Below are 21,743 nucleotides of genomic sequence, written 5' to 3' on the forward strand. Positions count from 1 at the left end.
CAACTTGAGCAATAACAGTTGACCAATAACAGATTGTCAGCACTGTTGAGTAGTGGTAAATCAACAGCGGTGAAAACGTCTTCATTTAAAGACGTTGAGCAATAACAGATGTTCAAAACTTCTATAAAGTTAATCATTGACAATTCTTTGGATACTGTTGTTGTGAATAACAGATGTTCGCACCAGTAGCAACTCAACAGTCGTTACAGAAAACAACATTTTATGAGATGAGACAATACCTTTAAACAGTGGATGAATCTTTTGCAAAACAGCTGTTTTAAAAACTATTGTGTTTTTCATCCTTAACCCCCAACAACATAAATATACAAACATAAATAAAAAACTATGGCATATATGTTTTTCTGTTGAGACTGATTAGGGCTGACGTGTTACACAATTCGGTAATCAGAGATAATTAATAACTTAATTAAAACATAAATTCCATAGGTTTAAAAACAAAAATCCCTAAAATGACATAACGGTGTCAACAGAAAAACATAAGTGTCTAAATTTATTGAATATAAGGTTTTATTAAACTCCTTGTTCCAACTCTAGCTTTTTATTATCACTCTTCACACATTTCCCCGATTTCCCTGAGTATCTGTTTAAGACATAATAAAAGAAAACAACAAAAAGAAACGGTTGAGCCAAAAATTGCCCAGTAACGGAGAAACAATAGCACTAACACATAAATGATAGAAGCAATACACTAAACACTTTAACGATGTAAACAATACAATACGCTGAATGATCACTGATGAATACCATAAAGGTATATTAGAAATACCCATGTGAGCCACTAACAATAAACACTAACACTTTATACATTAGCTGCAGTTCCAATGCACCATTATGTAGAGGGGATCTGGGCACTCACACCTATCCCACTACCACTACCACTAACACTTACACTTACACTCCTAGGATCGATCCATACGCCTCTCAATAATCAATAAGTGCAATCACTTTGCACACAATACAATATAGAGACACCGTGGGCCTTTCACACCGTCACAGATGGTGCACGTCAACTGTGCCTATGATGACGCCCTATGTCCCCATAGGTGGATATGCTCGGGTATTGAGGTCAATAAAACGATTCACTCAAGTCAAGGCAAATACACTAACGATACACTAAGGCTATATCACATCTAGCCAATGATCAATAATAAATAATAAAACTTATGAGAACATGCGACAATGAGTGAAAAAAAAGTGTAACCTTTCGTATGCGTATTAAAGGCAATAATTCAATACGAGATGTGTAACAATAAATCATAGATCAGTGACGATAGATACTACAATATTATGAAGCGAGTAAACACTTTACGCTACGAGTGACGGACCGAATATCCGTTCACTATGAGAATAGAAAACAATATTATGCCAAAAGCAAGAGACCACAAAATCCGTACCTTAAGCAATCTACGATGACAATACCGGCAATGCTAACTTCTTCCCAATCGTTTATGAAAACCTATAAGAGAAAGTATAATGTACTTCAGGGCTTAACCTACATTAACATACATGACAAAAAATATAACGTGCGTTATTATCATAGAACGTGCGTGATTATAGTCCCATGCGTGATTATGTGGTCCCATGCGTGATTATGTGATCCCATGCGTGATTATGTGGTCCCATGCGTGATTATAACCCTGATCCAACGGTTACCATTGTCTCCTACGTGATGTATGATAAGGCTTTTTGTATGTTAACCTTACTCTATACATATATATATATATATATATATATATATATATATATATATATATATATATATATATATATATATATATATATATATATATATATAGGGTAGGGATATGGTAAAAAGTGTCTAAAATGTAAGAAGGGTAAGAAGTGTTTTAAACCATTAGATATTTGATCTAATGGCTGAGATCAATAGGGTATAAAAATGTAAATTGTGTTTTAATTAGAGGGACCTTATGTAAAATTGAAGGGCAATAGTGTCTTTTTCAATGTTTGAAATATGGTAACCATATCATACACGACCAAAAAACTCCTACATTCACTCCTTTTTCCTTAAATATCAGAATTAATGATTCACCTTAATTGTAGGATGTCTTTGGTTGCATATTCGTCATAAATTATCATAAAGAGAACTGTAATCAGGTTCATGGCATGGTGTTTTAAAAAAACTGGATAAATTGACTATGATTCAAGTCATGGTGTTTTATTTGGAGACATTGTTGATGGCGTGGTGTTTTAAACATCTATGATTCAAGTCATGGTGTTTTATCTGGAGACATTGTATAAAAATCGTAAACACCATGACTATGATTCAAGTCATGGTGTTTTATCTGGAGACATTGTTCATGGCGTGGTGTTTTAAACATCTATGATTCAAAGTCATGGTGTTTTATCTGGAGACATTGTTCATGGCGTGTTGTTTTAAACATCTATGATTCAAGTCATGGTGTTTTATCAATACACAACATTCCCAGAACATCTATGATTCAAGTCATGGTGTTTTATCAATACAAAATATTCCCAGATTTTAAAACACCATGACTATGATTCAAGTTATGGTGTTTTATCTGGAATTCGAGTCAGATAAAACACCATGACTTGAATCATAGACAATGTCTCCAGATGTTTAAAACACCACGCCATGAACAATGTCTCCAGATGTTTAAAACACCACACCATGAACAATGTCTCCTGATAAAATACCATGACTTGAATCATAGTCAATGTCTCCAGATGTTTAAAATACCACGCCATGAATAATGTATCCAGATGTTTAAAACACCACGTCATGAACGATACATGATTAAAAGATGTTGCGATTAAAAGATGATGAAGAAGATAAAAGAATCAGATGTATAATGTTTCCTAAAATTTCTCCTAATTCAAAATTCGATTCATCCCTATAAAAACTCATCGCAAGTTTTTTTTTTGGCAGTTGTCTTTGAAATCAATTAAATGATAAGAAAGTCAAATTACTAATATACCCTTTTGAATTAATTAGGATAAAGGACACTTGTCACTCCCAAATTATTTCTCACACTTCTTACAAAAGTCCCACTTTGTACAGGATCCTCTATATATATATATATATATATATATATATATATATATATATATATATAGGAACAATAAACTCTAATTAGGATGTAAGGTTCATTTATTGTCACATACACACAATTATGTTATTATTTGCATATACATGCAGTGATAATTTGGATGACGAGCTTTGAAGTGGTAGAAATATTAGTAGGTAAATATTAACCAGTTTATTTTTATCACAAATTATTTACTTATACAACCAGAACATATTTTAAATATATAGATTAATAAACTGTTATACTTGATTTCATTGGTTATAGTCATTATAGTTAGTTTCTCATAAAACTGAGACTAAGATGTTTTGAACTTCATTTCACAAAAACTTTATAGAATTATTATTATTAGGATCTTCAGAAACTATTATTATTATTATTATTATTATTATTATTATTATTATTATTATTATTATTATTATTATTATTATCATTATTATTATTATTTCCAAGACAATCTCTTTCTAAATTCTCAAACATGATGCAGGAAAGGTACACGAAGCTTTGTAGAATTATTATTATTAGGATCAACAGAAACTATTATTATTATTATTATTATTATTATTATTATTATTATTATTATTATTATTATTATTATTATTTCCAAGACAATCTCTTTCTAAATTCTCAAACATGATGCAGGAAAGGTACACGAAGCTTTGTAGAATTATTATTATTATTAGGATCAACAGAAACTACTACTACTACTACTATTATTATTATTATTATTATTATTATTATTATTATTATTATTATTTTGTAACACCCCGAAAATATAAAACCTTATGTTAAAATTATAAATTATAAATAAACGGAAATTTACTAACTAGAAACTTCTAACCTAGTTAGTTGATAGACTAAAAATAGCTCATGAAGGGTTAAAACCTACTAAACAATGTGTAGAACAAAGTAGAGGGGCCTGAATTGTCAAAAACTAAAACTTAAGTTACAATTAGTAACCAAACACCCAAAAACCTGGTGTTGGGTCGATCAAGAGAGAAGGGGGCGACCAGGGATATCTTCAAAACCCTAACTTGTCACAAAAAGCTCAAATTGAAAGCCCAAATCAAGTCCAAATCGAAATCTAAACATAGATTAGTGATCCTCATCACAAGAGGATTCCAAGGTATGTAAAAATTCGTGTTAATTCTTCGTTTGAAATTCTCATGATTTTAGAAAATCAGAGAATTTATGTTGCATGTGTGTTATTAGGTTTGATTAGAAGTGACGAGGTGTTTAGAAGTGAAACCTAACTGATTTCATGCTAAACATGACCAAATTAAGGAAAATTCCATGAACACCTTGAAGGTGGGTTGTGGGTTTTTCATGATGATGATGAACTCTAGGATTTTGAGTGGTTATTTTAGTGTAAATTGACCTTAGAAAATAGCTCCAGGAAGATATGATGTTTACATGATATATGATGGCTTAATTGAAGTTAAGTTAACTAATTAGCAATCCATAAACATGAATAAGAATGATATAGAAATTCTGCCCTCATGATGTTTGTTGAAATGCCTCAAAGAAGGCTTGAAAACTGAATTGTTAAGTTTTAAACGCATAAATACGAAGTAAGACGAATGTGCGTTATGTGTGTAAAACATGGAGTTCTAAACATAAAGTGCTTGAACTCTTTAGGGAAGGAAGTCGGGGCATCTAGCGGACAAACCGGTGTGGATGCACGTTCACCTTGAAGGTGGGTTGTGGGTTTTTCATGATGATGATGAACTCTAGGATTTTGAGTGGTTATTTTAGTGTAAATTGACCTTAGAAAATAGCTCCAGGAAGATATGATGTTTACATGATATATGATGGCTTAATTGAAGTTAAGTTAACTAATTAGCAATCCATAAACATGAATAAGAATGATATAGAAATTCTGCCCTCATGATGTTTGTTGAAATGCCTCAAAGAAGGCTTGAAAACTGAATTGTTAAGTTTTAAACGCATACATACGAAGTAAGACGAATGTGCGTTATGTGTGTAAAACATGGAGTTCTAAACATAAAGTGCTTGAACTCTTTAGGGAAGGAAGTCGGGGCATCTAGCGGACAAACCGGTGTGGATGCACGTTGAAGGGTTTACTTTAAAGGTATGTAACATGACTCGTTACATTATGTGAAATTAGATCATTGTAGTTGATTATCAAAATTACTAGTTATTATGAATTGAAGCGATGGCATTGTTGCATTGAATACTTGGTTGAATAATAAATTAAACTCGTTGGTAGTTGTCATAAAGGAAGGAATTCCATAGACAAGCCAAACGGGTCAAATAATCAAGTAAAACATGATCTACATTCCGGAATATGATAGATTGTTGTATGTAGTTGGTTATATTATGACGTGCTAGAAATATCAGACTTTTATTACATTGATAATGCAGAATACTGAAATCCGAGAGGTGGAATTTTGGTTGAAATGCTTAAACCAAACAAAAACATGAATTCCCAGGTGCTACCGTAAATTACGGTGTCACCGTAAATTACGGTAGAGATTAATGATTTACGGTGGTTTTCTACTGAATTACGGTGGATCCAAGAATTTCCAGCACTCACCGTAACTTACGGGGGCACCGTAAGTTACGGTGGAGCCTGGAAAACTTTTATATTTTTGTTATTCTCAATATGATGTTAAACCTTGATATCTTATTATTTATAAACGTCAAAGCTAATGATTTATTGGTTGATCATAGGTAATTAGGTGGGTCACATGGATGGCGATCAAGTGATTTTGATGATGAACCGAACACTCCACTTCGAAGCTTCCGCTATGTTTTGAACTTGTTAAATTGTTGTTCTTTGGTTGTAAACAAATTCTTAAACGACTTAGTACGTTCTATCTTAGTCCTTAGTAGACTAAGATGTGTAACATTTTTGAAACTTATGTTAAGCTATCATCTTTTGGTATAAAATAGCTATTAATTTTAGTATAAATTCAAGGGTGTTACAAGTTGGTAATCAGAGCCTCAGGTTATCAATAAGTGTTCGGTTCAAGCTTGATCGACCATCCGGTAAGAACTAACTTCTGTTAATAAATTTTATATTACGTAAAGAATGAGAAATGAACAAATATGCATGAAAAGAGCAAGTAGGCTCATTTAAATACAAGAAATCAAAAGCAAGAACGATCAAATCAAGTTGTGAACTTGATTGAATCAAAAGCAAGAACGATCAAATCAAGTTGTGAACTTGATTGAATCAAAAGCAAGAACGATCAAATCAAGTTGTGAACTTGATTGAATCAAAAGCAAGAACGACTAAATCAAGTTATGAACTTGATTGAATCAAACAAGAACAGCATGTGTTATAAATGGAATGTTTTAACAACTTGTGTAAACATTTCAGAAATAGAGATGGCTGATAAAGGTAATGATGATGCGGTGCCAAGAGTCACCGAACAAGTGAGAGAAGTGATTGCCGAAGAGGTTGGAAAGGCAATCGAAAACAGTCTGACAGGCTTCATTGATAGAATTCAAAACACAGTTCTATCAATGGTAGAAGATAGAATCAAGAAATTAGAGGATGACTCAAAACTTGAAAAGGAAAAACATGGAGGACGGAAACCTTGTTCATACAAGGAATTCATGGCCTGTAAACCACCGATATACAATGGGGAGGTTGACCCAATAGTGTGCCAAAGATGGCTAAGTGATATCGAAGGGGTATTCGAGAGGACCTATTGTGATGTAGATGACTATGTAGCCTATGGTACGGGTCAACTAAGAAATCAAGCAAAAGATTGGTGGGATAACAAGAAGAGAGAGATCGGTATTGAAGCTGTTAAGGTCATGACTTGGGATGAATTCAAGACGCCATTTCTGAAGCATCATAGCCCCAAAGCGGTTATGAATAAAATCAAGGAAGAGTTCATGCAGCTCAGGCAAAAAAACGAGACCATAGACAAGATCACGGCAACGTTTATGGACAAAATGAAGTTTTGTGACGATCTAGTGACAAACGAAGAACAAAAGATATACTACTATCATAACATGTTGAGTGCCGAGTATAGGGAGTTTATCACCCCTTCCAAATACGAGACCCTTACCGAGATTATAAATGCTGCTCGGGAGAGGGAAATCGAGCTGAAAAAGAGTATCGAAAGGGGTGAACGGAGAGCACATGATGTAAATCCAAGCCCTACTAAGAAGGCACGAACAAATGAGAGCGCAAGGAAATCTGATACGAAAGGCGGGTCACCAAGTTGCAGAATTTGCGGGAAGGGTCATAAAGGCGAATGTCGTTACAAGGATAAGCCTTGTCCTATATGCAAGAAAACGGGACATATAGCCATATCGTGCCCGGAGAAGGTGACGGTTTGTTATAATTGTTATCGAACGGGTCATAAGAAGTCTGAATGCCCGGAATTGGTTGAAAAGAAGGATGGGCGGGAACCGAAGGGTGAAGCCCCTAAAGCCAAGGCAAGATCTTTTCAACTAACCGCCGCAGAAGCAAAGATTGAACCTGACGTGGTCTCAGGTATATTTACTGTAAACTCGATTCCTGCACGTGTGTTATTTTGTTTCATATGGATTTATTCGACATCCTTCATTTGTTCTAACTAAATTACCTGTGCCCTTAGAAGTAGAGATAGGTAATAATAAAAGTTTTATTGTTTGCGATGTATGTGAAAATTGCAAACTGAGCATTGACGATGAAGAATATTTGATAAATCTAATCCCGATGTCGATGGGAGAATTTCAAGTCGTCGTTGGGATGGATTGGCTATCTCGACACCATGCAAAGGTCGTGTGTTTCCGTAAAGAGATAAAACTGACATCTCCGAGCGGGAAACACGTCACCATCTATGGCGAAAAAGGAGGCAATCCCATAGTATGCTCAATGTTGAAAGCACACAAGCTAATGAAGCAAGGATGCAAGGCATTTATGATATACGCTAATGAACCCGAAAAAGAATCACGAAAGATTGGAGATGTACCGGTAGTACGAGATTATGAAGATGTTTTTCCGGAAGATTTACCGGGGATACCGCCCGAACGGGAAGTAGAGTTCGGGATCGAATTGATTCCGGGCGCGAAACCCGTAGCAAAAGCCCCGTACCGACTTGCGCCGTCAGAATTACAAGAATTGATGTCCCAAATCCAAGACCTGCTCGACAAGGGATTCATAAGGCCGAGTGTGTCTCCTTGGGGCGCACCGGTATTGTTCGTGAGAAAGAAAGATGGGAGTATGCGCATGTGTATCGATTACCGGGAGTTAAACAAACTCACGGTAAAGAACCGATACCCGCTCCCGAGGATAGACGATTTATTCGACCAACTACAAGGTGCGAGCTGGTTTTCTAAAATTGACCTTAGATCGGGGTATCATCAATTAAAGGTCAAAGAAGAAGATGTGCCGAAAACGGCTTTCCGCACGAGATACGGACATTACGAATTCCTCGTGATGTCATTCGGGCTAACAAACGCACCCGCGGCTTTCATGGACCTCATGAACCGGGTTTGCAAACCAATGCTGGATAAGTCGGTCATCGTGTTTATCGATGATATATTGGTATATTCGAAAAGTGAAGCTGAACACGCACATCACTTACGAGAAGTGTTAGAAACCCTTAGACGAGAGAAGCTTTACGCAAAATTCTCTAAATGTGCCTTTTGGTTACGAGAGGTACAATTTCTTGGCCATGTTATAAGTGCCGACGGAGTACTGGTGGATCCGTCAAAGATAGAGGTCGTGTCAAAATGGAATCCCTCGAAGAACCCTTCAGAAATTAGAAGTTTCTTGGGGCTTGCGGGGTATTACAGGAGATTCATTCAAGATTTCTCCAAGATTGCGTCACCACTAACAAAGCTAACACGAAAGAAAGAGAGGTTCATTTGGGGTGTTGACCAAGAGAAAGCGTTTCAAACGCTAAAAGAAAAGTTAACTCAAGCTCCGGTACTAACATTGCCGGACGGAGTCGAAGACATGGAGGTTTATTCGGATGCTTCACTATCAGGACTCGGTTGCGTGTTGATGCAACGGGGCAAGGTAATAGCCTATGCCTCGAGGCAATTGAAGATACACGAGAAGAAATATCCCACACACGATCTCGAGTTGGCGGCGGTAGTGTTTGCATTAAAAATATGGAGGCACTACTTGTATGGGGTAAAGTGCACCATATTTACCGACCACAAGAGTTTGAAATACTTCTTCGATCAGAAGAAGTTAAACATGCGACAAAGAAGATGGCTGGAAACGGTGAAAGACTATGATTGTGAAATACGTTATCACCCAGGAAAGGCTAATGTAGTGGCCGATGCGCTGAGCCGCAAAACAGATTATACCCCGATACGGGTACGATCAATGCAACTGGTTGTGACTTCAAGCTTGCTAGAACGAATTCGAGAAGCACAAGATGAAGCTGTAAAGGCAGAAAACTGGAAAAAGGAAAGAATTATCGGCCAAGTTAAAGACCTAGAGGTAGGCAGTCACGGCCTAAAGACTCGTTTTAATAGAATCTAGGTCCCTAACACATGTGAGGTTAAGAAGCTTCTACTTGATGAAGCTCATAAATCCCGCTATTCCATTCACCCGGGAGCGACCAAGATGTATCATGATTTGAAGCAAAACTATTGGTGGCCCGGAATGAAGCGGGAAACCGTGAAATACGTGGAAAGGTGTTTGACGTGCCTACAAGTCAAGGCGGAACATCAAAGGCCATATGGTAAACTTCAACCGTTAGAAATTCCGGTTTGGAAATGGGAGCAAATTACGATGGACCTATTGATCAAACTGCCTAAAACAAGTCGTGGTTTTGATGCTATTTGGGTAGTCGTGGATAGGTTAACTAAAAGCGCTCACTTTATTCCCATTCGTGAGACTTATACATCTGAGAAAATGTCGGAGGTTTACACCAATGAAATCATAGCAAGGCATGGGGTACCGATATCCATTGTGTCAGACAGAGATACCCGGTTTACTTCGAAATTCTGGCGTGAATTCCAAGAACAGATGGGAACTAAATTGTTCCCTAGCACTGCTTACCATCCACAAACGGATGGGCAGAGCGAAAGAACAATACAAACATTGGGTGATATGCTGCGGGCTTGCATTATTGACTTTGGGGGTAGTTGGGATGTCCATTTACCCTTGGTCGAATTCGCATATAACAATAGCTATCACGCGAGCATTAAAATGGCCCCGTATGAGCTATTATATGGCAGAAAGTGTCGGACTCCGGTATGTTGGGGAGAAGTGGGTCCGCGAGGGCTAGCACCAAGTGATATAATCCGAGCTACAAATGCGAAAATCGACATAGTTCGGGCACACTTGAAAGCGGCTCAAGACCGGCAAAAGGCATACGCAGATAAAAGAAATAGGCCAATTGAGTTTCAGGTTGGCGATATGGTCATGCTAAAGGTTTCCCCATGGAAGGGTATTATTAGATTCAGAAAAAGGGGAAAGTTAAGCCCGAGATTTATTGGGCCATTTAGAATCACTGAACGGGTTGGTAAAGTGGCTTATCGACTTGAATTACCCGAAGAGTTGAGTGGAATTCATAGCACATTCCACGTATCACATCTTCGAAAATGTTTGGCCGACGAAACTGCTCATATCCACTACGATGACATCGAGGTGGATAACAGCCTCAACTATGCAGTAAAACCAATTGCGATTTTAGATCGTAAGGAGAAAAGTTTGAGGAACAAGATAATAAGCCAAGTCAAAGTCAAATGGGAGCACAGAAAGGGGTCAGACACTACATGGGAGTCCGAGGAGGAGATGCGACGACTCCACCCTACATTATTTGGTACGTAATTCGGTTTCGGGGACGAAACCCCTTCTAAGGGGGGTGGACTTGTAACACCCCGAAAATATAAAACCTTATGTTAAAATTATAAATTATAAATAAACGGAAATTTACTAACTAGAAACTTCTAACCTAGTTAGTTGATAGACTAAAAATAGCTCATGAAGGGTTAAAACCTACTAAACAATGTGTAGAACAAAGTAGAGGGGCCTGAATTGTCAAAAACTAAAACTTAAGTTACAATTAGTAACCAAACACCCAAAAACCTGGTGTTGGGTCGATCAAGAGAGAAGGGGGCGACCAGGGATATCTTCAAAACCCTAACTTGTCACAAAAAGCTCAAATTGAAAGCCCAAATCAAGTCCAAATCGAAATCTAAACATAGATTAGTGATTCTCATCACAAGAGGATTCCAAGGTATGTAAAAATTCGTGTTAATTCTTCGTTTGAAATTCTCATGATTTTAGAAAATCAGAGAATTTATGTTGCATGTGTGTTATTAGGTTTGATTAGAAGTGACGAGGTGTTTAGAAGTGAAACCTAACTGATTTCATGCTAAACATGACCAAATTAAGGAAAATTCCATGAACACCTTGAAGGTGGGTTGTGGGTTTTTCATGATGATGATGAACTCTAGGATTTTGAGTGGTTATTTTAGTGTAAATTGACCTTAGAAAATAGCTCCATGAAGATATGATGTTTACATGATATATGATGGCTTAATTGAAGTTAAGTTAACTAATTAGCAATCCATAAACATGAATAAGAATGATATAGAAATTCTGCCCTCATGATGTTTGTTGAAATGCCTCAAAGAAGGCTTGAAAACTGAATTGTTAAGTTTTAAACGCATAAATACGAAGTAAGACGAATGTGCGTTATGTGTGTAAAACATGGAGTTCTAAACATAAAGTGCTTGAACTCTTTAGGGAAGGAAGCCGGGGCATCTAGCGGACAAACCGGTGTGGATGCACGTTGAAGGGTTTACTTTAAAGGTATGTAACATGACTCGTTACATTATGTGAAATTAGATCATTGTAGTTGATTATCAAAATTACTAGTTATTATGAATTGAAGCGATGGCATTGTTGCATTGAATACTTGGTTGAATAATAAATTAAACTCGTTGGTAGTTGTCATAAAGGAAGGAATTCCATAGACAAGCCAAACGGGTCAAATAATCAAGTAAAACATGATCTACATTCCGGAATATGATAGATTGTTGTATGTAGTTGGTTATATTATGACGTGCTAGAAATATCAGACTTTTATTACATTGATAATGCAGAATACTGAAATCCGAGAGTTGGAATTTTGGTTGAAATGCTTAAACCAAACAAAAACATGAATTCCCAGGTGCTACCGTAAATTACGGTGTCACCGTAAATTACGGTAGAGATTAATGATTTACGGTGGTTTTCTACTGAATTACGGTGGATCCAAGAATTTCCAGCACTCACCGTAACTTACGGGGGCACCGTAAGTTACGGTGGAGCCTGGAAAACTTTTATATTTTTGTTATTCTCAATATGATGTTAAACCTTGATATCTTATTATTTATAAACGTCAAAGCTAATGATTTATTGGTTGATCATAGGTAATTAGGTGGGTCACATGGATGGCGATCAAGTGATTTTGATGATGAACCGAACACTCCACTTCGAAGCTTCCGCTATGTTTTGAACTTGTTAAATTGTTGTTCTTTGGTTGTAAACAAATTCTTAAACGACTTAGTACGTTCTATCTTAGTCCTTAGTAGACTAAGATGTGTAACATTTTTGAAACTTATGTTAAGCTATCATCTTTTGGTATAAAATAGCTATTAATTTTAGTATAAATTCAAGGGTGTTATATATTTCCAAGACAATCTCTCTCTAAATTCTCAAACATGAGGCAGGAAAGGTACACGAAGCTTCATATGCTCAATTGCTTTATCAAATCATGTTCTCATGTTAAAAAGACTCATCTTTACTAATTTTTTTTTTTTCAGAAATAGTATGAGCAACGTTCTTCCTGCTAAACAACGTGGGAAGACAGTCACCAACCCGGTATCACCTCTGGTGATCGGAGAAAGGTTCAGAAAGGTGTTCAATTCATATTTTCAATTTGGTTCTTCATTTCATTGTCGCTTACAATAAGTTTTACGTGACATGAGCAAGGATGAATTTAGAATGTTATAAGAAAACAGTTTGTATCTTCTACAATCGTTCATGTAATATGTTAATAGAGTAACGACTTGGTGGTAAAGATAAGCGGTTTAGTATCGATACCTTATGTCTAGAAAATCGACGGCCGGTGCGGTGGGGTAGGTTCAACGAAGACCTTTAGACGGAGTCGATGCGGTGGCTCAGAATTATCGGTATGTCACTGGTGTGAACAGAGACGACTAAAAGAACTCGGCAATGGTGGCTAACAAAGGGTCAATCATGGAGCTCCCGAATTAGGAACAATGGAATGGAAAGAGAAGCTTACCGGATGCTCGATCAATCGCGGTGGTGGTGCTCAACGGGTTTGATTTGGCTCAAGCCAGACGAACCACCTGCGAAACAAACTGGCGAGATAGGTTCGAACCGGTGGTTGGCGGCGGCGAAATCATCGGTAGTATAAAAGGGTTTTGGTGGAGATGAAAGGGTATAAATGGATCAAGAAATACGAAATATGCTGGTTGTTTGAGATGGATACGAAATCCCGAGATTTTCGTCGAATGTTTTGAATGAAATAAGGCTCACCATAATTGCTCGAAATTTGGAAATGAATGAATTTGACAACTGGATCTTTTTTTTATTCTTTCTAAATGCAGTCCTTTATTTGGTTATTTATTATTATTATTATTATTATTATTATTATTATTATTATTATTATTTATTTTATTATTATTTTTATTATACAATAAAAGACATCCTTTGCAAAGGCAATTATTTCTCACGTTAGTTTGTTTCCACAACATTATGTCTCTATTTATTTTAAGTGATAATAAAATATGTTACGTACCTACATTGTAATATTGGTATATTAATTATCTAGATCTTAGACGTCACTAGTATAAATACACACCAACGTTCTAAACACAAATTATCCGACATAATAATATGCCGTACTACTTATAGCATTTATCATCTTAGGGTTTTGAAAGTTTCGTATATTACACTTTTTCTCCAATAGTGGTTGCTACAAATGAGGGTGAATGTATCAGGTATGCTATATTTATTTGTTTTTTTTTTGTTTCTGATACTTGCATTTCTTTTTTATTGTCGAAATTTTTCTCTCTAGATTGTGTTTAATATAAACTAAACTAATACGCAACTGTAGGTTTTTATTTAACAGTGTATGGTTTTTAATATTTTTTTTAAATGGAGAAGCATATATAGTATCTGCATATATATGGGATATATCTTTTATATGTCCAACAATAAATGAGATACTATACAAGAACATGATTTGTAAGCTAATATTGCTAACCAAGTGCATTTAGCTTTTTCTTAAAATGTAAGGTCCGTGCCTTTCTTTATCGTTTTCCTTAACATCTGATGATGGCATCAATGTACGTCTCTCTATGTAACTCAATGACAACGGGTTTGATGTAATATAAATCTAGTCCCCCACCGTGTCGCGACGGGTTACTCTTCTAGTTAGGAATAAAAAACCACCCATTTGTCTTGTCAGAATGAGGCGAGGTTAGAAACAAGAATTCAACGAAAGTATTCAACGTAAAAAAAACCATAGTAGCATATGGATAGAGTAGGATAAAATACAAACCATATTTCGTATGCAAATTGTAAGAACCATTTAAAAATTGTCACGCGACATCCAACCAATTATAGAGAAATTATAAAATATATAAAATAATATCTTAAATAATATCAATTATATTGAATTCCCTATAAATAGGCTAACAATCAATTAATTCTTTATTTCGATCTTCCATTTGTTTTCAATGTGTTCATTAAAAAAGTGCTGATATCATTCAAATATGTGCAAAATCAATTATTTTGATTAATTTCATATGCTAATATAATTCAAAAGTGCTACTTTTATGTACGTATTGTTTTGGTATGTGCTAATTTAACTTTCTTTAATTGCTAGGATCTGTTCTTATGATTTGTAGGATAAATATGGTTCGTACCAGAACCAACCCCGCATATGGATAACATTATAGTCTAGTGGCATCTTATGAGTGAAACAAAAGGCTTATGGACCATTAGGTTCGGGTTTGGTTCCCACAAAGGTTTTTTTTTTCCAGATTTTAGGTTTCTCTTGAATTGAATTTGTGTATAGACATTATTGTTTAGTGGAGATAGATATGATCGGGTGCTTCTGCTGGTGGCACGATAATATTCTAGTGATTCATCAGTGATCCAAATTTGCTGTTCAAAAAATAAAATAAAAATAACAACATATAATAAACATTAAAATTACAAAAAAATATACCTTCACAAAAATTATGAATACTTTATGTGCACGTTTGTGCTGACATCTCTAGATACTCGTCCCATGCTTCGCTCGTCATTCCAAACGCTAGTTGTGGAATGGCGGCCATACATTTTTGCAACGGAGAGAATCCGACTTTACCCCGTGCATATGGTCTTTGTTTGAAAAAAGTATATTCGCGCTCTAAATCGCCACTAATCCGCAAAAAAAAGACGGCTGCTCACACGAAAACGACGTCGAAATTGATATTCATTGTATAAGGCATTTTCCACAAAATAATTTGTAATATCCCAAAAATGAGTTTGGTAATTAAATCACGTTAATATTAAAGAACGGGTAAAATACCATAAGTTGTAAAAAGTTGATCGGATAAGCGTTAAGATTTTAAATAATCAAAGCTAACGCTAATCAAAGTGAACAAATACTTTTAGTAAGTAAAAGTTTATAAAAGGCTCGGGCGAGTCAGGTTTTAACAACACCCCCCCCCCAAATTTAGCAATCTGACTAAGAATATTCAAACCTAGTTATGATAATGGTAAATTATTAGTAGTGTTATCTGGGGGTTTAAACAAAACTAAGTATTTAACTAAACCTAAAGGGCTAATCTTGGATAATTGGAAGTAAGGAGATTAAAAGAGCAAAAACTAAAAAGAACACGCACACTAGTGTGTGTTCTGGTTGATGTCCAGGAGAAAGAAAAAGGGGAGGAAACCCTTGCTCATCATCTAAGATCATCAAACTGAAGATCAATTCGAGCCCCAAATCAGCGAATGGATGCATATAAACGATCAACTAAGTTAGGGGATCATAAGGTATGTGAAAAAACGGTAGCTTTGGATGATCCCCCCTCTAGGGCCCTCCGTGACAAGGCTAACGATGTTCTATTTTGTAGGTCAAAAGGAAGGCCCATCGAAGTGTTGACGAGTCTCATTGGCACTCAACTGGAGTTAGGGGATTCGACAGTTAGGTTTTGATATTGAGTTGTAAGTTGATGTTGAAATATGGACGATTTGCAGTACAAAGAAGTGTTAGGTAAATGGTCTTTCAAAACGGTGTCCTTATTTAGCATTATTCTTTTAGTTGATATTAGGTTATCAATAGTTTATGTTTTAGTTTCATGTAATGCTAAATAAGGACACCGTTTTGAAAGACCATTTAGCATTATTCTTTTATTTGATATTAGGTTATCAATAGGTTTATGTTTTAATTTCATGTAAGTTTTAGATTCTTTGATTATTGGGAATTTAGATACAAAGCATTTGATGATTTGGAAGGAATTGAAGTAGCTTGGAATCCGGAGGAACTGGAGCGTCTATACTCAGAACTTCAATTACTTAAAACACTTAAGCATAAAAACATTATCAGATTTTGTTAGTAATCTGCTGATATGAACTTGAAATCTAAAACAAAAAGCAGGAAAGCAAAAAGAAACAGTAACAGTGAACCGGCTTGTGTTTGACACAATTCCCTTAAACAGAGTCGCAATATGTTCCCAGGGTACGCCGATTCGAAGCAGCAACAGCGCACTGCTAGACTTGAACACTTGTCTAAAAGAAACAGAAGAGATGTTGCAGAGATTGAGAGATGAGAAGATGTTTGTTGTGCAAACCATACCATAACTGAATTCTAATCATCATTGCAGCAAATTAAAACCAGAATAATGGTCATTATTGCAATTATTGCGAGAAAGTGGATGCAGTTGAACTCGAAGTGGTATGGTGATAAATGGAAGTTTGGATTAGTTGAGACGCATAAGGAAGATTTGCCGCCGGAGCATGTTAGGAAGATTATCAGGTGAGCGTGTTAGCTTTTTTAACCTAATGTTTTAGTCATTTGTTGCATGTTATAATTTGAATTACTTGGAGACTATAGATTTTGGCTCATTAAGTTGCCTCTGATGTTATAGTTTGTATGTATTATGTGTAAAATCGAAACCAGAAGTCGAATTTGGTAGATGTTTTTTTTCTAGAAGTTATGAGGTTTGGGTGCTATCGAGGATTTGTTGTTTAAATCTGATTTAAGCTTTTTCATATTCTCCCCAAATTAACCCTAGCATCGCAACCCTTAGTGTGCAAACCAAATTCTTGGTACACATTTGTTTAAAAAAAATCAAGTAAAAATCTAATAGTGGGAGAAACAGAACTGTGCAGACTTTAAAAATAATTATATTGTTATGAATGTGTGTAGGCTTAAAAAATTCGGTTTCAAATTGTGAATTGTGATTATGACCCTGTAAATTTATTTTGTTTCGTAGGTGCCGATAACAGACCATGTCAATCAAATTGCACGGGATAACCCCAACGTGTCATGATATGGTAGCATTCTTTGAAAAGGATCTCGACTTTGAGTTCGTTCTAGTCGATTTCACCACCCGTGAACAGACGACACCTCAGTTAGTTGCTCTAAACGTAAGGTAATCTGTATCACTAGATTTCTCAACAATTAATCTGTTGTTCGCTTGATATTTTCATAATTTTATACGTTATGTGTACGAATTGAGTGTAATTTAGTATCAGTTTCAGTTTTTGTTTCTATTTCTTGGGCTCAATATTTAGCAATTTGTTGCAGAATCAAGGGTGATTACAAAGTATGTAGCGGAGGCTTAATTCAATAAGGGGACGGATCTGGTACTAAGGAGGCGAAGAAAAAAGTGATATATTTGCGATATAGACAGTGTGGATCGAAGTGGAAGCACAAAATTTGACCCGACATCTTCGAAGCTAACTTGGGAGTTATATTTTAAACAGATCCCCGCCGCATTGCGATGGGTTGTAAATCTAGTTAGAACTAAGGGGCTGTTTGTTTTACCCCTTAATGAGGCTCTTAATGGTTCAGATCTCTTACTGGTTCAGCAGTTAATGGTTCAAACTGTTTGTTTCACGAGCAGATGTCTGAATGGTTCAGACATTTGCCTCTGAATGGTTAAGATTTATACATAGTCTGAATGGTTAAGACCTCTAATCTAAATTGGTCAGACATTTGCTACTGAACAGGTAACTATTATATAGGTTGTTAATGGTTGAAGCATCTTACTGGTTCAGCACTTAATGGTTCAGAGCTCTAGGGGTGAGCAAGTTTAGGTCCGGACCGAAAATAACCGAGAACTAAACCGAAAAATACCCAACCCGACCCGAACCTAAGTACCTAGGTATTTAGATCGGTTCTAATTTTTCATATAAAATAGGGTCGGGTCGGGTCGGTTCTCGGTTCTTTTCATGGTGAAACCCGACTTTGACCTATGGACCGGAACCGACCCTATATTTAGGGTAGTGAATCGGTTCTGTATTTTATGTTTGATCGGTTCTCGGGTCGGGTCGGGTAATGGTCGGGTAGGGTCTGGTTTTTCCTTTTGCTCACCCCTACAGAGCTCTTACTGGTTCAGCACTTAACCATTCAGATGTTGCCAAACAGCCCCTAAAGAACATACCATGTTAAGGCCCACTTATTGGGCCATTGCTTTTGTCTACGTCCAAACAAGCCCATCGGCTAAGACAAAATTCCTTTTTCGCAACTTAGCCCATAATGAAAAATAACTCAACCTTTACAATATATCATTCATATGTTTAAAGTATTATTTTATTTGCTACATTATAACAAAATTAGTTAACAAAAATAGTTAAACTTTCTAAGAGATTAAATAAAGAGAAAGTGTAAAATACAATTAGGTTTAACGTACGCTGCGTATGCTGTGGAATTATAATATACAGTTTTCTGGATGGGAGAAAAAACAAAATCCCGCATGTTAAAAATAATTTAGAGGCATGATGGAAATTTGTCAGAGTTTATGAAGAAGTGTCCGAGTTTGTGAAAAAATTAGACGCATGTTGGAAATTTGTCAGAGTTTATGAAGAAGTGTCCGAGTTTGTGAAATCTGCATGTTGTAATTGTCCGGGTTTGTGAAGCCGCATGTTGTAATCGTGGGTTTGTTCAATTCCACATGTTATATTTCACAGCGTACGTATCGTACGTTAAGGCTAATTGTACGTTAACCAACCCTTAAATATAATATTGTTAGTATAATAGAGATGTTAGCGTGGGCTTGGCCCATTAGCTAGCTAGCCATACTATATAATTTGTATTTCTCTTTTATTTGTTTCCAATGTTTTCTAATGCAATAAAACCCTAATTGTTTCTTTGTACATGTTTATTGTTAATGGTATTAGAGCTCCATTCGATTCATGTTTATTAATTTGATTACGGAATACTTTGGAATGCATCAACCTTGCGGATAGAAATTGAAACTCGTCGTCTAGTGTTTTGGGAGACAGGGTTGTCAGCTGCCACTACTATGCAAAGGATAAGAGTTTCTTATTATTTGCATCCAATGAATGTTTGAATTCAAGTTGTTATGGGTGTGACGTTAACAACATCTATCATCGACATCATCATAGCATCATCAATACATCATCGACATCATCATAGCATCATCAACACATCATCCACATCATCATAGCATTCATAATATTTTGCATCAGAAGAATTTGTATTCTCAATTTGGCTGATTGATTTGGTTCATTAGTATCTGTTTTAGATTGTGGTTGTCTCCGTTCGTTCGCCGCGGTTTATTTTACAGTGTGGATTTTCTAGTGTTGGTAATTTTGGGTTCGAAGTTTGGTTGGTATTGGAATTCCTATTTGGTTCGTATTGGTTGCTTTCGCTATTGGTTCCAATGGTTCGTATTTGCTTCCGCTGTTGAGTTTGGGTTTTTTTTTATGAAAAGATAGTTTGGACGAAAAGTTTGGATTTGCCATACTTGATTGGTTTGTTTTGAGTTTCGTATTTGGTTGCTCTTATTTGTGCCTCTATTTTGATTGGGGTTTAATTATTTTCATCATGGATAATTCTCATACATCCACACGTGGCTTTAAAGTTGCTTTCGATCAATGTACACAACAACGACGCGTTTCAAATTCGAATGCACGAGTTGGTCCTGTCTCAATGTCTGCTTTAGATCCACAGTTTTTTGAGCAGTTTAGATTGTTTCTAAATTCATGCATGTCTTCATCTAGTACCTCAGGTATCTCTTCTTCTATTTGGATTCTGGATTCTGGTGCATCTCATCATATGTCACCCCACTTGCCATCATTTATATCTTTGACTTCTGGTTCACCTACATCTGTTATATCTGCTAGTGCTACATCAATGCCAATAAGGGTGTTGGATGTGTTGCTACACCACATATTTCACTCACTAATGTTTATTATATCCCTAATCCTGCTTTAAACCTTGTTTCGGTTAGTCAGTTGTGCAAATCTGGTCATTGGGTGCTCTTTTCTGATTCCATTTGTTGTGTCCTAGAGAAAAGTTCTATGAGGGTGGTTGGAACCGGTCGTCGAGTAGGTGAACTTTATGTCTTGGATGAACTCAAAGAATTTGATGTGGCTGCTTCTAGTGTTAACTTGTCTTCCTTTCGGTTGAATCGGTCATCTCCCGATTTTTATCGTTGGCATTCTCGTTTGGGACATGTGTCAGCATCTCGCTTAAAGTTTTTGGCTTCCACGGGTGCCTTGGGTCATTTGAACATTTGTGACATCTCTGATTGTAGTGGTTGCAAACTTGCCAAGTTCTCAGCTTTACCGTTTGAGAAAAGTATTTCTCGTTCTATTGCTCCTTTTGATATTGTTCACTCTGATGTGTGGGGTCCATCGCCAGTATCCACTAAGGGGGTCGGTCCATTATGTATCCTTTATCGATGATTATACTCGTTATACCTGGGTGTATCTTATGAAACGTAGATCTGAGTTCTTGAGTATTTACAAAAACTTTAGAGCCTATGTAAAGACACAACATTCAGTTGTGATAAAGTGTTTCCGAAGTGACTTAGGGGGTAAATATACTTCTAATGACTTTTCCCAATTACTTATGTCTGATGGCACAATACACCAGTCATCTTGTACCGACACCCCTCAGCAGAATGGTGTTGCTGAAAGGAAACATCGTCATCTTATGGAAACTGGTCGATCATTTCTTCTATCTGCTGATGTTCCGAGTGTTTTTTGGGGAGAAGCACTCTTAACTGCCCAACATGTGATTAATCGGATTCCTACTGCTCATAATTCCGGGTTGTCTCCTTTTGAGAAGTTATATGGTGAACTCCCAGATTATGATGAACTAAGAGTCTTTGGATGTACTTGCTTTGTTCTTCGTCCTCATGTCAAACGAGACAAATTGTCAAATAAGTCAGCCTTATGTGTTTTCTTGGGCTATGCTAGTGGTCCAAAAGGCTATGGCACTGGATAGAAAGGATATCGTTGTTTTGACCCAGTAAGTAAGAAGTTATATGTTTCAAGGCATGTTATCTTCTTCGAGCATATTTCTTTCTATTCGATTCCCTCCAACTCACATAATTTAACAAAGTCAGATCTTCGAAACATTGATCCTTTTGCTTGTGATATTGATGCATCAACATCATCTGATGTTCCAGCTACATTTGTTGAGTCTAGTGGTCAAGTAGAAACTGAAGACCCGCTCAAGATAC

The 21,743-nt window shown here is 36.3% G+C and overlaps 1 long non-coding RNA gene across 1 annotated transcript; it reads right to left on the reverse strand.

Moving 5' to 3' along the window:
• Positions 1-402: 402 nt before the first annotated feature.
• LOC118491695 lies at positions 403-13,500 on the reverse strand. The gene is made up of 3 exons (XR_004891947.1): positions 13,108-13,500; positions 1,416-1,477; positions 403-601 (listed from the first exon to the last, which is right to left on the reverse strand). It is a non-coding gene; the product is annotated as an uncharacterized LOC118491695 (long non-coding RNA).
• Between the last annotated feature and the right edge of the window lie 8,243 nt (positions 13,501-21,743).

This window comes from Helianthus annuus, chromosome 4 (assembly GCF_002127325.2).
Source record: "Helianthus annuus cultivar XRQ/B chromosome 4, HanXRQr2.0-SUNRISE, whole genome shotgun sequence".
Classification (NCBI taxonomy): Eukaryota; Viridiplantae; Streptophyta; class Magnoliopsida; order Asterales; family Asteraceae; genus Helianthus; species Helianthus annuus.